Genomic DNA, 19,766 nt, shown 5'->3' with positions numbered 1-19,766 from the left:
CCCTTAGCTGAGTCCTGGCATTGCTTCCACTTACTTGTGCCAGGCTCCTCACTTTCATCTATCCTATCCGACCTCCCTTGGTCAACTCTTGTTCTTTTCAGACCCCGACGGTATTACGTATGGAGGCCTAGGGAGTCTTTCATTTTCACGCCCTTCGTGGCCCTTGTCTTCCTTTGGCCGGTACATTCATGTTTCGAAGTGTCGGATCCCTTCCATTTTTCCATGTGATTAGTGTTATATAGAGGATGGTTGCCTAGTTGTACTTCCTCTTCAACAATAATCACCACCACCACCTGACGCAGACAATGAGAAAAAGGATATCTATAATCCAACCATCCCTTTCTTTCTTGAGTCGTATAACCTTAAAAAAATTACGGTGACTGGACTTTTCTTTAGCGCGAGGGGAACAATTCCCAAATCTTTCATCACATGGCGACAAAAATATAAACTAGCGAGAAGTCTACAAGATGAGATAGTCTTCTCACTCATCAAATACTCCGTTTCGATTCTTCGTCACCATTTATATGGAGTTCATGCCATTTAACATGGTTAATTGTAACCTATCATTTTTTAAAACATTAATATTCTTTATCTTCCCTGAAAATTGTTATTGCGTATTATTCTGTGTCTTATGGCAAATCTAGGGTGTCCTGGATCAGACTAAAGAAAAAAATAAAATCATAGCTTTCAATTACCTTAATCACTTCGTTATTATTTCTTTTGCTTAGCAGGCCTTCGATATTTATAAATCCTACTTTCCAATCTAGTTATAACTTGCCCTAACTTCCTCCTCAATTACCCTCTCTGTTTTTGCTTCTCGTCATCATTAGCCTTTCTCCATCTATCTCCACCCCTTCATATCTTGACGATTTAGGGCGTTCTTTCTTATCTTTTCCTTCCGTATCCTTATTTTTCTTACCCCACAGATCTTTTAAACTCTCGCTTCTTCCCTTCAACATCATGTCTCTCCCATTTTTATCGTCCTTCCGTCCACTTCCTTCCTTATTGTGCCCATCCCATTTTGTTCTGTAATACATTTTTCTTGGGTGTCGCCCACCCCCTACCTCCAGGGACCTTGTATTTGGTTCCATGCTACACTGTCCACTTACCCTTTCGTTGGATTCGCTTCTAATCTCGGTTCCTCTCTTCTCTTGGTCTGTTGCCTGTCTTCGTCTTGTCTTGAACCCACGTCCTCTTCTTTCAGGTTCCCTTCCATAACTTTCAGCTCCGCTACAGTCCAGGAACGTCTCCAATTTCCGTTGCCCACTAATATACGCTTTCAGCCCCTGCGCTCTTGCTCGTCTTGATGTCTCTTCAGGATTCTTAGGATCTCACTGCCTTCTCTCTCCATGTCTCTCTTAATTCCTTGTACGTTGCTCGCATTTCTTGCTATTATGTCGGTCATTATTGTGGAAATCAGTTGCACTTTTATCGGCCTCCTGCCCTTCACTTTCCCTACTCTTGCCACTTCGTCGATATCCACCTCACTGAAGTTTATTTTCATTTTGTTTTGAATAATGTCCACTACTTTATATATAATGTCTATCTTCGATTCTGCCCCCTCTTCCTGTACTCCATATTGTGCCCTTCTAGAGGCACCCAAATGCGGTGGTCTTCTTTCTTGATATGTGCGCCGGCTGCTCCTGAAAAATAATGACATTTTAAAATATACCCACCGCCGCATGTAGACTCTTCTTCCTCAAGCGTGGTGCGTCCGTAGATCCCTCGGGTTACTGGGCCACACGTCGATCGGGGGTGAGGAAATGAAAGATGGGGTAAACTAAACTATTAAATAACGGCACCCAAAGACTGAATTAAAATTGAAATAAATAAAATGGTTTATTTAACAAGAATTGAAAAATGTAAATAAAAGTAAACTGGTGTAAAATGAACTGAAATTTTAAAATGAAACTTGAAATTTTAAACAATTGAAAGATTTACATTACAATAAATTAATTATCTGCCTTAATAAATTCTCGACTGAATGTCGATTAAATTTGGTGTTCTGAATTACATCGAACCATTGTCTCCATGACGATAACGTGACCACATTTAAACACTGGTCAGAAATACAGTCTCATTTGAATGAATGATTTATAATACCTTGGAAAAATATCATCTCACAATAAATTCAGTAATTAATTAATTGATTTATTAATCCATCCAATTGATATTGACGTTAGGGTGTCTGTAAAATATTTAACTCACGTTTAAATTCATTTGGGAAGCACTCCACTCTAAAATAATAACAAAATACACTGACCATGTGTAATAATGATGAAAAGAAAGAAAGGAAAACATCCATGAACATTGCACTTTTCTGTTACATAATCTTTGCCACCTGTTTAAACTATTTGTGACTGAAAACAAGGAAATTTTTACTGAACTGAACACCTGAGTGCTACCACCACTCATTTAATTTGTTAAACCTTATTTACTGGGCTGTGATAGCCTGGACTTTTAAAATTACTTAAATTAATTAGGCCAAGTGCCTCAAGTTTACATCTCAAATGAAAGCGATCCCTTTACATAATTAATTTTACCTTTTTTGCCGCTGGCTGCATTTTCATTATGCACGCACATTTTGTGGTACCAACTGTACATGGAGGCAGATCCCATCTTATTTATGTCATTCATTTACGGCATTTGTGATACAACTGCTTATTAAAGATCGCTTCATTTGCTTAACTGAAATGTAGTGGATTTTTAAGACTTGGTGATTACTGACTGCCTTTTATATGAGCATCCCACTACTATATTTTTGACTATGAACTAATCGATGATCTCTTACCCTAACACATGAAATCTTATTTACATAAATGAACATGTCAATGGAGAAACACTGCTCCTAAGAAATACTGAAATTAAAATAATCTGACTACGCCTACTCTATTCTATTTACAGACATTAAATCAAACACAATTCACGTATCAGATTTAAAATAATACGGTGACAAACTATATACAAAGAAGTGATATCATAATAAAAATCTAGATCCCAAAATCGCTGCCAAATAAAATTTAAAGAAAATAAATATGCGCAATGAAGAAGTCTAAATGTTACCCTGATTCAAGTAGCAAAATGATGTGAATTTGATGGCAATCTTCTAACCTCAGACCAAAATGTCTGGACATGACCTTATTCAATCTTTACGGACAATAATTATTTGCATTACATGTCATCAATGATTAGACTTGACTATCAAAACGCGCATTGATCAGTCGCTCTGTACACAACTCATCTCGGGCTCTCGATTGCATATTTTCCGAGCATTTATTTCCCCTGGAAACTATTTGAAGCAATACAGACTTTCCGCCTACAATCATAACACATGTCGTCATATATTTAACACTCTCGGTTAAATAATTCATCTCTCAATTCTATTTATTCATCAATATTCTCGACGTAGTAACTCATAATACGGCCTCGCTCGTATCCGGCGGGCAAATAACTGTGTCGTTCACATCCATTTATACGACACTCTTAATTAATGACATGGTCCAAATAGCACATTTCCATTTCTCACCACAGAACATCAGGGATATTACTATTGCTTTGCTCGTTACTTTGATCATCCACCGTTTCACATATTATGAAATATCAGAGCTAACTTATCAATGGCTTCCTGTCACTAATTAAATAACTGAAATAACGAGATTGCCACTCAAAAACACGGCTATCGAACTGTGTAGCCACGTTACATAAAGAAATTAAATCTTCGCATATCAACCATCGTCACGAACTACAAATTATGAGAGCTACCGGAAACGGTCATCTGAATAATGCTTACAGAACTTGAAATAATAAACCTAATGCGCTAATAGCAAAAATAAACATTTAAACTAACATGGCAGCATCCACATAATCAAAATGTCAACAAACATACCGCTCATTACCACAACTATTATTATTATTGTCATCACTTTAAAAAAATCTGCACTACGCCGTAAGTAAATTCCTTAGTAAAATAGGATTCTCACATGTCAAAATGACTTACATTAAAAGAAAACTGCGCAAGTAACACACGCTAACACACGCTAACACTTATCTATAATTATATTTATTATTATTATTATTATTATTATTATCCTAATTTTATAATTACTATCCGATCCGTGAATTATTTACAGTCCTATCTAAATTCTAAACTACATTTTGATCATCGACTGTTCATAGCCTTGCTTGTTTACAAAATTACATTATGCTCATTTTACCTTGTTCGTGCTGGAGGCAGGTCAGATCATCCTCCGGACCCCGTCATGTTGAATTAGTATCTCATCTTCAGGCTGATGTTATCCAAGAGGTCACACACGCAAACTTGATGCATATTTATAATATCGTTGCACACGTCCATATTTATATTAACACTCGCATTTTAACACTCCTGCGAAGAATATTCAATGACACTGCATTGAATACCTGACGTGAAGTCGAAAGTCTGTACTCCGCTACCTGCCTGCTGTCGCCTCTCTCACACCCCTCTCAGATTGTTTGTGTAAAGGATTATTGGTTATTCACCTTCTCTGACCATGACACTGGACTCAAGGTCTAACTACGGCAGTATTCCAATTATGAAAACAAAGTTTTTCTCCCTGTAACTGGCTGGACTAATTCTGCTCCCAAATATCTTACTTGCAATAAAAGTTTAATGAGAGTGTGGAAAAATTACGTGTAATGTTCCCAATGATGTGGAGAATTTTATAATAATCGTTCTCCAACATATGACTTTTCCACGTAATATACGAGCTACACGTGAAGTAGGAAAAATGTGAATGCAGCTACGTGTTACGACGAGATTCAATGTTCACCTCGGTCCTAGCACCTTAAGTTCATTCATGGCAAGTGTTGAGAATATAATTACCATTGTCATTTTGTTAATTCAATTGCCTGATTATATCTGCATAATCTAAAGTTGAGTAAAAGTTTGTCAAAATGTTCATTTCTACTAAGATATTGCTCTCACAAATAAATACATTACTCACTCGGATTTCAACTACTGTATAAGACACTGAAGATTCTCACAGGACTGAGAATTCCGACGAGACTGAAGTTTACCACGAGACTACTGATCTTCTACAAGACTGCGGTTAAGACTAAGACTGAGACTGAGGTTCACCACCTTGGTGTCTCCGTTTTTGTAAACAGTCCTCCCCCACTTCGAAAATAGTCCTGTGGAAGGGATGTGGCGTAATAATTCTGCACTTGGGACCGATTTATCATGTGTCCGTAGGTTAGAGTTTTAGAAAATGTGCTCAAAATCTTCCTAATTTCGGTCCGACTTATGTGATACATTGCGTTATGAGAAACGATCACAGATTAATTTCTACGACGTCGCGCGTCACTGGCTCTGTTTTCTGTCAGAGCATGACGTCTTCCCGCCATGGCGGTTCGCTTCCTGGGCGATTCCACTCTTCCATGTAAAGCTGAAAATTTCTTATTTAGCCACTGATTAATCACACATTTGCACTGATAAATCCTTAAATATTACTTGGAAGTCAGGACACAATATTTTACAGCTACTTCGGTCACCAGATCGCGAAATACTAGCTGTAGATTCCCGCTATGACAAGCCATTAAAATTTGCAATTTTGTGATTGGCTGAGACGTTCGCGCTCCTGGTAGTTTGGGTTCTTCCATTTTCTGCTAAGGGATGATGGGTATTATTCGTGTCTCACTCACTCTTCTAGGTCAAGTGCATTCCAATCGTGCGAATTCACGTGGGAACTGGATAGAAAGTTTTCACTCCCGTCGGCACTATAGAACCTAATTGGACGTACCACTCAGGCTAGCTACATCCTGTCCGTGCCTTAAAACGTATTCCGTGGATTTACTTTCAGTCTGTACGGCGCCTGGCAGTTGCTTTGTTAGACTGCAATCTTTTCCCAGCCTACTGCTGTATTCTCATATGCGAAAATTGAACATTTAATGTATGCATTAATTACGCACATTCGCTTATGGGTGCAATATATGAAAAGGTTTTCCTTCATCCTCTCCTGACTTGAGCCCACCACCTCTCTCTTCAATAGCACCACTTCCCCTTCAAGACTTTTTACTTTTTCTCTTAATCCCTGAATCTCTTTCTCAAGTTTACCTGTCTTGGTCTCCTCTTCTGCCTTAATCCATGTCACCCAATCTCTGAGTTCCTCTTGTCCCTTGCTCAGTTCCTCCAGCTTCTCCATTACCTTCCCCGTATTGTTTTGCTCCTTCATCACCACCCGAATTCTCGGTATATCTTCCCAATTCAAGTTGCCGTTCGGGCGGGGGTTCGATTCCACCCCCACCCCTATCACCAACAGCACCGCTATCACCGCCGCCACGAGAAGTATCTCTCCGAACTTCCCTTTCTATCATTACTTGCCGTCTTCCACCTCCTCTGCCAGCTCCCGATAGCCGCCCGGTATTGTTCCACTCCCACCCATGTCCCGCCGCACTCCTCTCTCCACACGTCTGCACTTGTCGCTAGTTGATATCAGACTGGAAAATAGATACCAAAGGGATCTGTAAGCCCCAGGGGCTCTGAAATTTGGAGCGTGGGTTGGCGAACACGGGGCCCTTAGCTTAGTCCTGGTATTACTTCCCCTTACTTGTGCCACTCTCCTCACTTTCATCTATCCTATCGGACATCTCTTGGTTAACTCTTGTTCTTTTCCGACCCCGACGCTATTTGGTTTTCGAGGACTAAGGAGTCTTTCATTTTGATGCCGTTCGTGGCCTTTGGCTTTCTTTGGCCGATATCTTCATTTTCGAAGTGTTGGATTCTTCCCATTTTTCTCTCCGATTAGGCTTATATAGAGGATGGTTACCTAGTTGTACTTCCTCTTTCTTTCTCTTCAAACAGTAATCACCACCACCACCACCACCACCACCACAGAAATCTGTACTGAGTGTCACGCTGTTCGCAATCACCACCACCATCCAAGCCACGCTGGAATTGCGGGAAATGTACTTGTGGATGAAACTTCAAACGAAGCGGTACTTTTACTCGAGGACCTATTGAAAGCGCTCAGTACCATGCTAACAGACATGTCATGAAGCCCAGCAAGACATATGTAACGTTTCCGCAGCATTCTATGAAGTATTTGATTGTAACAGCTTTTGATGCCTGGGCTGGGATACGAACGACACCACGCGAGCTTGGCTGCAGTTGTTCTTGTTGTGCTCACAGAGAGCGTGAACTGTGTCGCCTTGGTATTGCGCTCTCTATCGCGAGATAGGACGCTACGCTCAACTGCTGCCTATGTCAGGAGGCGGAGTTTAAGTTTACAGGATTCTAACGTGAAAACAGGACATTACCACCGATTTTTCTGCATTTTCTTGGATACCAACTCCCAAATTTCGCTGTTAAGTAATAATAATAATAAGAAGAAGGAAATTTCGTCACAAGCCTAAGAAATTTACAAATTAAGATATAAATAAACTCGGCATAATTTGTAGTAATTGATAATGTAAGGAGATTAATTACTTATCGAGAACATTCTTAATGACGCACTTTAGATAGACGTGCGGTGATGGAAGCCATATGTTTCTAGTACTTATCTCTCCTTCACGTGCTAAATGAAAGAAAATGCTTTCGAAATTACCAGTAAACCTGTGATCAGTAAATACATCAGTAAATAGAGGATGTCAAGATCTACCCCCCTTTGGGTGGGGGCAGTAGAATAACACCCACGGTATCCCCTGCCTGTCGTAAGAGGCGACTAAAAGGGGCCCCAGGGGCTCTGCAATTTGGAGCGTGGGTTGGCGACCACGGGGCCCTTAGCCGAGTCCTGGCATTGCTTCCACTTACTTGTGCCAGGCTTCTCACTTTAATCTATCCTATCCGACCTCTCTTGGTCAACTCTTGTTCTTTTCCGACCCCGACGCTATTAGGTTTGCGAGGGCTAGGGAGTCTTTCATTTTCACGCCCTTCGCGGCCCTTGTCTTCCTTTGACCGATATCTTCATTTTTCGAAGTGTCGGATCCCTTCCATTTTTCGCCTCTGATAAGTGTTATATAGAGAATGGTTGCCTAGTTGTACTTCCTCTTAAAACAATAATCACCACCAATCACCACCTGTCAAGATCTATCAAATAAATACAAATTCGACTCTGAGAGACAATTATACGCGGAGCGAATTTTCCAATGTGGGAGGAGTTTCCCTCTCCAACGCAGACTATCCGAGTCATCCCTAAAACAACCCCCCGAGAGCCATCGGCACTCAGTATACTCGGTACTGTTCCAGCCAGAGGTTTACTCTAAGTTAGTCCGATACGCAGTCATAGTGCAGCTACGGTTCTTTGTGTGAAGTTACAACCGTTGTGTGTGGATGTGTGAAATACCATTCTCAGTGTTCAGTAATCGTTGTCAGATTAGCCATGAAAGTGTACATCAATGAAACTGACGCTTACTTAGGAACAAACCGATCAGTGAATATTTATTTCTATAACGAACGGGAATCGAGTAGTAGGCTTCAGGGACAGTAATCGCTACTTGGGTAGTCCATCTCGAGTCTATGAATCGATATATCAGTGTCGTATTATTAGGAAGTCATATAAACATTGCTTCAAGTAACCGATTCCTAATGTTGTTCGCTTGTGTGTGAGTGCTCCTCGATCCCAGGAATTACCACGTCGAGATGGCACCTGTTTGCCTGCGGAATTCCTGTGTGGAGACAGCGGGGAACGTCCAGCAGCTGGAGGTAGCAGTCCAGGACATCATGAAGTCAACACGGAACGAGATGAACCCAGGACTCTCCACTAGCTAGACGCCAGCTGGGTGCTGCCAGATGACACAAGAAAATGATAGGTACATTCCCTTAATATCTTAGCATGAAAATCATCCCGTATCTCATTAAGCATGCGTTTTGACTTTTTATATAACGTGTAGGTGAGGCAATATGCGAGTTTGAATGGGGTAAAGTTTGCCTTTATTAGTCTCATTTTTCTTGTCTTCTGTGATTATTGGGTAGTCACACATAGATTGTTATGTGTTTTAGTAAAGCACTCGTAAGGATGGACTTAGATAATTTGGCAGACTTTATAAGCCTTTCCAATTTCAATCAGCTGATATGTCTTTTCTCAATTTTTCGAACATAGATTGTTCAGATGCTTCACAACTTTAATGCATGATTACAGATACTTCTTCTTTAGTTTAAGGATGCTGACGAGTTGGGAAAGGAAAGCTGACTCGGGGTACGAGTCTAAGAACTTTACAAGTAAGGAATAAACTCGGCATAAATTTTATTATTTTATAATGTAAGAAGATTAATTACTTATCGAGCATGTTCTTAATGACGCACTTTAGATAGACGTGCGGTAATGAAATGTCGTATGGCTTTTAGTGCCGGGATATCCCAGGACGGGTTCGGCTCGCCAGGTGCAGGTCTTTCTATTTGACTCCCGTAGGCGACCTGCGCGTCGTGATGAGGATGAAATGAGGATGAAGACAACAAATACACCCAGCCTCCGTGCCGTAGGAATTAACCAATTAAGGTTAAAATAACCTACCCGGCCTGGAATCGAACCCGGGACCTTCTGAATCGAAGGCCAGTACGCTGACCGTTCAGCCAACGAGTCGGACAGACGTGCGGTGATAGATAGATAGATAGATAGATAGATAGATAGATAGATAGATAGATAGATAGATAGATAGATAGATAGACAGATAGATACGTGAGTGAGTGATATGTCGGTAGGATCATCTCAATGTGTTTGAATAATGTGGATAGTATGTACACTTGTGTGAAATTGAGGGCAAACCAGATATGTGAGAATGTGCAAGGCGATAGATTTAATAATAATAATAATGAGATAAACTAATACTGAAATTGGCTGAGGCATTGAGATAAAATGATGGGTGAAGATTGCTCATCGAGGCTCATATACCCGGGAACACAAGATAATTGAATTAAGAATTACGTGCTTGTGTTCGGATGAAATAGTATGTGTCTACTCAGCTGTGGTGTGAAGTAAGTTATTTATGATCTCAGAATGGACGACATGGGAAAGTGAATTCTGGGCCTTCAGCCGCTTGTCCCGTTAGACATATGTCGGCAGCCTGCACAAACCTGGATAGAATGTCTCCCGTTTCACAGTGTACTGAATATTCTCTTGTTAATATTGTTTTACCGTCGCAAGGCTGAGTTTTTTATTGAGCCGATAGGTGATGTAATCCTCCAATTTGTATTTTTAAATAAGATCGTAGTAGGGATTTTCATATAGCACCTCGAAGTCAAAATGGCGTTGTTCGATACCCAATCGGTATCGATGTTCTTGGATCGACATGAAGTGAGCTGAAAGGAGTCACATGTTTTTGGAGAGCATTAAATTGTGTGTATTGTACATTGTATTCTTCGCCAGAATGAGCTATCAGAATAATTTCCTATCACAAAAGGGCTTAAGCAAGGCTGCGTGCTTGCCCCCACTCTTTTCGCCCTGTGCTTGGCGGCCATGTTTCACGAGACTTGTACTATCGATCATGTGGTTATGGAAATTAAGTTTCGGTATGATGGCAGACTGTTCAACGAAACCAGACTCCGTTCTCAGAGACTGACTCATAATACTCGGATAATGGAGCTTCAATATAGTGATGACAATGCAACACGTGGCCATACACCTGAGGAGCTTCAAACATCCATCAGCTGTTTTAAGGAAAATTATGAACGATTTGGTCTGACCATCAACACCCATAACATTAAAGTACTTGCGCAGCCGGTACCGGGCGGTACTGTTCCTGAACTAAATGTCACCATAGTACGAACATCTCTTGAACAAGTAGACCAATTTCCTACATTGGTAGTATTCTAACAATGCACTGCAACTCAGAAAAGGATGTGGAAAATAGAATACGCTCTGCCCATCCAGCTTATCGCCGCCTCTCCCACCGAGTTTTCTTGAATAAGGATCACAGATTATATACTAAACTAATGGTGCACCGAGCTGTAGTCATAACAACACTACTACATGGATGTTAAACCTGGATACTTTATCGCCGTGACATAAAGAAACTGGAACGCTTCCATCAGCAGAAACTTACATTCTTCATGAAAATCAAATGCGATGATACATGAGCAATGCAGCAGTTCTTGACAAGGCGCATATGAATAGCAGAGAAACCTTCATTATCACTCATAGGATTAGATGGGTTGGTCACATCCAGCGCATGAACGATAGCAGACTGCCTAAACAACTTCTCTACGGGGAGACTGGTCAAGGTGCTCTTTGAAACGTTATTTTAACACCTGGGCAACAACTGAACAAAGCAGTGTTCTCTGGCGCAAAGCTCCTGCAGATAGTGTCTCACTGTTTGAGCACGCACATCGGAGACAAGAAATTGAAACACATGACAAGCGGAAACTACGTCAGATCGAACCACGTCCTCCACCCACCTTTAGATATGACTTGTGTGGCCGCATATTCCATGCAAAGATTGGCTTGATCAGTCATCAGCGACATCTCCACACAGCCAACAGGAGAAAAACGTACGAGCAGCGGCCGATACTGTACATTGTATATTGTGTATATAATGCTCCACCATATTATGTATTATTGTTTGTTTGTGTATTGTGTAAGTGTATCTTGATTTCTGTGGAGTGGCTAAACAACATCGTGTGTCCGCTTTGTAAATACTGGAATAAGTTATTATCCCGGAGAAACACGCATGATGATATTAGCGACAAGCGACGGCGTGATTTTCATGAGTACATAATTATGCGGGAATGCACTTTTATAAAAACACGACGATGTAAAAATATTGTTTCTCACGAGAATGCCCCTTTTTCATATAATTTATGTTGTTGTTATAATATAGTGGATACCCCCCCCCCTATCAGTGTTAAGGTAAAGGGACACATCCCTGTCACTTTATAGTGAAAGTGTATACATGCAGTGTTTATGATTTGATCTGGAAATGCCAGAATGAGATTCGGGAGTGATCAACGAACTGATAAAGACATTTAACGGCAATACCCATATGATAAAGTTCAGTGATATATTTGAAATTGCTACGCAGGCAATTATGTGGCATTTCTCGCATGTGTGTAAATATTTTCATAAATGATTCGTTTAGTAATTCAAACTGTGCTTTTGAACTGGGAATAATCCATTCTTAATATTTAGTAGATTAGCGTATTCCTCTTACTATAGTGTCCTGTTTTCAATATATTTAGATTACTTGCCCACTTTAATTTAACGAAAACGACCACTGACCCGTATGCACTCGAGCGTACTTTTTGTGCTGGTTGAAAGTAGGGAAGATGGGAATTCAATACCAGGGTGTGATTTTCCGAAGTTCTTCATCCGTAAGATTTCCATCCGATGATATCTTTGTGAAGTTAGATTATTTACTTAGCACTTTGTCGGGCCTGGGACAGATGTCCTATGAATCTGAGTGGCTAGCTATCCGAACTCCCAACAAGCTGATCCCCTGTGCGTGGGGGCGGTACAGTAACACCCATGGTATACCCTGTCTCTCATAGGAGGCGAGTAAACAGAGCCTTTAGCTGAGTCCTGGCATTGCTTCCACTTACTTGTTCCGGGCTCCTCACTTTTATCTATCCTATCCGACCCCCCTTAGGCTCCTTTTATACTTACATGCGACATGCTACATGCCACATGCTTGAAGCCAGGCATGTGGCGTTCGCACTTGGAAAGGACCCTTTTGTGGTTTCGTATCTGTCGAGAAGGTACAATGGCAGAGTTTACATCTAAAGTATTCGCAGCTGCATACCTCTGCGAGATAAGGGCAGGAAAAAAAAAGAGGAAAAGGCATTCAGTTTTCATCCTCTGAACATTCAAATATACAGTATATGATAGGGGCTTTCAAAATCCTTTACACTGACTCACGAGAGGACGAAACAATGTTTTTAATTATTTTAGGATGACCCCAAAATCATTTGATGAATTATTTGGAAAAATATTTTGTCAGTTCCATATTACAAGAAAACACTTCCTGCCCATTCGTCCAATAGAGCGGTTCTGTGAAACTACAATCTACAGATGTATTAAATACAAAGAACATTATATAAAATACCATGTAAAAAACTAAATGTAAATTATTTCTAACATGTTTGTAACTTTAGCTTTGAGTAAAATGAGAACTCACCTATTTTTTTCTTCAGATTCTCATCACTTTCTTCATACGTAGGGATGATAACTCTGCAGATTTCCTCCCACGCCTTATTCCGAAGATCTCGGGTTTTTTAGTCTTCGTTGCCTGTATTGCACAATACCGGTCTCCTCTGCACTTCTGTATCCCCTCGTTAGCACTCGACTAGATTACAAACTGTACTGAACCGCCCGGCATGAAGCGTCAACTATAAACATTCCCATAAGGTTTTGGTCCCACCCGCGCGGCGTGACATGTTAGGCGTGGCGGCCACCTGCTCGTCCCGACCCGCCTCAGTCACATGCCTGACGGGAGGAAGCAACCGCGAGACGCGAGCAGGTAAATATAAATGGGACCATTTTATATTTAGTACCTTATTTATTTGTTTAAATTACAAATAATAGCATTGAGTTTTATTGCATAACGTTACAAACCACCGTTACTTAATATGTTAAATCAAGAATCATTTACAATGTAGATGTGCCAAGGCACGCTGTCATCATTCACGAAGTACTGAGAGTAATGGTCCCTTATGGATGCACTTGACTACTGCGTGGTCGAGGTCCGAAATCTTCAAACCAAGTTACAGTGAGTGTATCTTCATAGTTGAAACCATCTCGTATTCTAGTGAAGTTGTGGTTCAGATGTTTTCTGGAATAGGGTGTTAGCACATGTTCACTAAGAGAGAAAGCTTCATCTGCCACTAATACGTATGGGACTAAAGGGTTCACAGTTCCTGGCAGTGGTTTTGGTGGAGGGAAGTCAAGCAGTCCGTTTGTCATCTTATTCCAAAGTAAACTGTTTGAAAAGACGGTGGAATCAGAATTTCTCCTATAAGCCCCTACGTCGATAAAAATAAAACAGTAGTTGGCATCACAAACTGGCATTAAACAAACCCGGAAAAAATGTTTGTAATTTATAAAAAGTGACCCACTGTGTTGGGGCTTTACTAAGCGAATATGCTTGCCGTCAACCGCCCCCACACAGTTCAGAAAGTTTTACTTTCAAAGCCACGGCTGATTTCTTTCTGCAGACGATTGAGTCATGCAGTCATTTTTCAGCGCCGTCCACAATATCGTACATACTTCACGTACTATTTTGGAAATAGTTGTTATGCCCATTCTGTACGTGTAGTGAAGATCGGTGAACGTATTTCCACTTACCAGATACCTGAAAATAATAACATTTTCTATAGCATAGTTCATGCGCTTGTGACTACGGTTCTTTAATTTCATCTCTGTTTCTTTACAGCTGAAAAACTTCGTTCCAGATGGAAATCATCAGGAGATTCATACATGAAGGTAAAAGGGAAAGCTAAAGTTCTCAAGAGTGGGTCAGCGTCATCAAGACCAATAAAGTATGAATATTTTGAACAAATGCAATTTTTAGATAAGGTGCAGCAGTGGCCTACTAGTTCTAACTTTCACCCACAAAATTCTGAAGACTTTGATGACGAAGGTGACGATACTTCAGTTATGGAAAATGGTGTCGGATAGGAGCTCAACAAAACTGTTAAAATTAAAGAGACCGGGCGAGTTGGCCGTGCGCGTAGAGGCGCGCGGCTGTGAGCTTGCATCCGGGAGATAGTAGGTTCGAATCCCACTATCGGCAGCCCTGAAGATGGTTTTCCGTGGTTTCCCATTTTCACACCAGGCTAATGCTGGGGCTGTACCTTAATTAAGGCCACGGCCGCTTCCTTCCAACTCCTAGGCCTTTCCTATCCCATCGTCGCCATAAGACCTATCTGTGTCGGTGCGACGTAAAGCCCCTAGCAAAAAAAAAAAAATTAAAGAGAAAAACAAACGGACTCTTTTGGGGCAAATTTTTAACGAAGACCAACAATTAACTTTTCAAAGTGAAGTGCTCCAATTAATAATGAAAATCAAACGGGGAAATCATGCACCCATCGTTCGTAATGTTACTCTTTCCAGAAAAATGAATTGTGCATCCTACTCTCTATATGATTCATATAATGCACACTCTCGAACCCAAACTGATTCGGTCAATCCCAACTGCGTTATGAGCTCCCAACCCAACTTTCTACAGCTTTGTCTGATCCAGGTCAATTCCAAATTCCCTACAATCATCCTCATCAAAGCCAGTCATAATCTGTTTGCCAGGATGAATCTACTCATTCTTGGGAATCAGCAAGTACCGAATAGTTTCAAATGTGTGAAGTGACAAATCAGCAATATAAATGTTTCACCAAAGAACAATGAACACTACTCAAAGCTAAAGTTAGAAACATAATCTTAGAAATAATTTACGTTTATTTGTTTCTATGGTATTTTACATAATGTTCTTTTAAGTATTTAATAAATCTGTAGATTGAAGAATTGAAGAATTTAATTCTATAGTCTGCCGAACGAAATATATACATACCTCAGTGTTACGCAGAGCCGCTCCGTTGGACGAATGGGCATGGTGTGATTTTTGTAACATGGAACTGACACTCTATTTCACCAAACAATTCATCAAATGATTTTTTGGTCATCCTAAAATAATTAAAAAACTTTGTTTCGTCTTCTCATAACTCAGTGTAGAGGGTTTTGAAAGCTCCTGCCATATCTCTTTGAATGTTCAGAGGAAGAACACTATAACGCCTTTTCCTCTTCTTTTTCCTTGCCATTATCTCGTAGAGGTATGCAGCTGCGATCACTTTAGTTGTAAACCCTGCCATTGTACCTGCTCGACTGATACGAAGCTATGAAAGGGTCCTTTCCAAGGGCGAGCGCCACATGCCTGGCTTCAAGCATGTGGCATGTAAGTATAAAAGGAGCCTTAGTCGACTCTTGTTCTTTCCCGACCGCGACGGTATTACGTGTGGAGGCCTAGGGAGTCTTTCATTTTCACGCCCTTCGTGGCCCTTGTCTTCCTTTGGCCGATATCTTCATTTTTTGAAGTATCGTATCCCTTCGAGTTTTTCTCTCTCATTAGTGTTATATAGAGGATGGTTGCCTAGTTGTACTTCCTCTTAAAACAATAATCACCACCACCACCTTAACTGCGAGAGTTAATTAGTTAAAAGAAAGTTTCCATAGGGAAGTGAGGAAAGTCCAAAGAGTCGAAAAGTTAAGACGGTTTCGTCGCAAGAATGTGTCCATGTACCAAAATTGTGGTTCTTCTGTCTTCTTTCATTTCTCACCGACCGAAAGGAAGTACGAAACTCAAAATCCAACATTGATGTTCCAGTCACTGAGGAAGGGGAGTCGCATGATGACAGCCAGTCAACTACTGGAATCGCAGATAATAATAATAATAATAATAATAATAATAATAATAATAATAATAATAATAATAATAATAATAATAATAATAATAATAATAATAATAATAATAATTTGTTGCATTTAAATATTAGTATTTATTGAATTTGATTCTAACAAGGATTTATCCCCCTGTGGATGGGGGCGGTACAATAACACCCACGATGTCCCCTGCCTGGCGTAAGAGGCGACTAATAGGGGCCCCAGGGTCTGTCAACTTGGGAGCGTGGGTTGGGGTCCACGGGGCCCTTAGCTGAGACCTAGAATTGCTTCCATTTACTTGTTCTAGACTCCTCAACTTCATCTATCCTATCCGACCTCCTTTGGTCAGGTCTTGTTCTTTTCCGTCCCCGACGGTATTAGGTTTGCGAGGGCTAGGGAGTCTTTCATTTTCACGCCCTTCGTGGCCCTTGTCTTCCTTTGGCCGATACCTTCATTTTTCGAAGTGTCGGACCCCTTCCATTTTTTCTCTCTGATTAGTGTTATGTAGAGGATGGTTGCCTAGTTGTACTTCCTCTTAAAACAATAATCACCACCACCACCACCCGACGGTATTAGAGCACTCGAGGTCTAGAGAGCCTTCCATTTTCACGCCCTTCGTGGTCCTTGTCTGTCTTTGGCCAAAACCTTCATTTTTCGAAGTGTTGGATCCCTTCCATTTTTCTCTGTGACTGGTTGCCTAGTTGTACTTCCTCTTAAAACAATAATCACTACCACTGATAAGGATTTATAAATTCAATACATTATTTTTCAGAATTGTTCGTTTTATACTGAGGATACCATTTGGTCCTGCCAGGCAATTTTTCCCCGGGTATTAAAATAATAGACATATCCAATCTGCTCTGCTTTTTAACTAATTTCTGTATTGTACATCTGGCATTCGCAGAACATTTTGAAAGTATTTTTCACTTGTCTTTGAGCGACCACTTACACCACGTGCTCCCAGCTCGTCAAGCACAGTAACAGCAGCTCATTTCCACGGCAAGTGTGAGACCGGTTCTTCGTCGCGGTCGAACGAGTCTGTAGCGAAATAGAAGCGAACCTGGTTCGCGTTATGTTCGAATGTGAGTATGGCGCTTAGAGGAGCCTCGGCCGCAGCCGATGACGCGACTACTGCTACTTTATGTGCGATACTGGATTAATCAAGGGTATATCAATTGCAAGTGTTCCGTTACTCAAGGAACACACGTTCCCTTTTGATTCATTAGTGACCTTTTCGGCTTAATACAATACTTTTTCGTTTTATTTTGTACTTCAATTCGAAATTGTTTCCGTGAAATAATAACGTTTTAATTTATTTTCCCCTTAAATTGTTCAGAGACAATAATCACCACCACCACTGAAAGGATATTGTCCGAAATTAGCAACAGTGCCCGTGTCTACGTCTCGGGTCATTACCTTCGCGAGCTTTGAACTAATCGTTTCACTTTGGAGCGTCACGTGACTGCGAAAGGTCAGAGCTGCTGGCGTGTCAGCGGACCGTTCTTCGTGCGAGCGGCGAGTTTAATTGATTTGATTACCTCAGCAAAGAACTTACATAACTATATTCGAGTTATGAGGAGGAGCTGCAGGGCGTCGTAGTGTGATAACCTCGGTGGATGGGCCTGTCGTAAGGTGTGACTAAACGAGCGAGCACGGGGGCCTTAGCTGAGTGCTGGCATTACTCCCACTTACTCGCGCCGGGCTGCACACTTTCATCTATCCTATCTGATCTTCCTTGGTCAACTCTTGTTCTTTTCTGACCCAGACGCTATTAGGTTTCCGAGTGCCCTTCGTGGCCCTTGTCTTTCTTTGGCCGATATCTTTATTTTTCGAACTGTCGGATCCCATCTATTTTTTCTCTGATTAGTCTTATACACAGGATGGTTGCCTAGTTGTAGTTCCTCTTAAAAGAATAATTACCACCCCTACCATTTGGTCACAGGGGACCCTGATTCGATTCCCGTCAGGGTCGGGGTTTTTTGCCATAATTGGTTAATTCCGCTGGCACGGGAGCTCTGTGTTGTCTTCATCTTCATTCCATTCTCATCACAACGCGCAAGTCCCCTACGGGCGACAAATCAAAAGACTTGTATCTCGCGAGCCGAACTCTCGGCACAATAAGCCACACGCCATTTCATTTCGTTGCCAAGAATCATTTGTATAACCGTTCTGAGCTGCGTATGTTATTAAGGAAATAGTGAACCGGTTCGGAACTGTTCGTTGGAACAAACCTGATATTATCGAAGAACGCTATAGAATGCTAAATGATAGCATTTCCTTTCGTAGGTAAGGTTACTGCTTTTGCTGTTGTTACACATTTGTCTACTGTTTCGGTGTTGATGTTTACTCATTGACTCGGGAAACAAATACAGGCATCAGTGAAACTAAAGCAGCCATATTGCTGGACGTATACCGCAGCTGGACCCCCTTTGGGTGGTGGCGGTAGAATAACACCCACGGTATCCCCTGCCTGTCATAGGAGGCGACTAGGAGGGGCTCCAGGGGCTCTGAACTTTGAGCGTGCGTTGGTGACCACAAGGCCCTTAGCTGAGTACTGGCACTGCTTCCGCTTACTTGTGCCAGGATCCACACTTTCATCTATCCTATCCGACCTCTCTTGGTCAACTCTTGTTCTTTCCCGACCCCAACGGTATTAGAGCACTCGAGGCCTAGGGAGTCTTTCATCTTCCCGCCCTTCGTGGCCCTTGTTTTCCTTTGGCTGATACCTTCATTTTTTCGAAGTGTCTGATCCCTTCCATATTTTCTGTTTGATTAGTGTTATATAGAGGATGGTTGTCCAGTTGTACTTCGTCTTAAAACAATAATCACCACCAACATCGAAGTTGTAACCATGGCAGCCACTAGTCATCTATACACTGCGCTACACGGAGAATTGTGGGTATAAACTCGCTCTCTCTTCGTACAAGCCCAAAAACATAACATAGCCATGATCCTTTTACCAGGCAGCGGAGAAAATATGGAGGGCGAACTGTTGTTTTTAAGTATCACATTAACACTTTATTTCATTCTGATTTAGAATAAAATAGTACATCAGTAAGAATAACAAAATATGCATGTTGTGGACAGAAATGTGCAAAACTCTTTTGTCATGCTTTACTTTGATTGGTGTAAGTGTACTGGTTACATCTACATGTTGTGGAATTTAATTAAGTGTAAACATATTCATAAATCTGTCAGCTCACATCTTAGTGAAGTTTACCACAGAGTTCTGCATTTCTAGAGTAAGGCTAGTCTGTTGGTTAGTTGCTCTTCAAGGCTCTGCCTGGGCACTGCTCATGATAAAATGTATCCAATAATTATTGAATTTTACAAACCTGAACAAAAACGTTGATAAACACATGAAGAGCAAAACTTTAGTTCAACCTTTGTATTGCACAATGTGACAACGTTGTACTGCGTCCAGTAAGAGGTAAG

The sequence above is a fragment of the Anabrus simplex genome, chromosome 12 (genome assembly GCF_040414725.1).
Source record: "Anabrus simplex isolate iqAnaSimp1 chromosome 12, ASM4041472v1, whole genome shotgun sequence".
Lineage (NCBI taxonomy): Eukaryota > Metazoa > Arthropoda > Insecta > Orthoptera > Tettigoniidae > Anabrus > Anabrus simplex.
Note: the sequence above shows the minus strand (reverse complement) of the source record.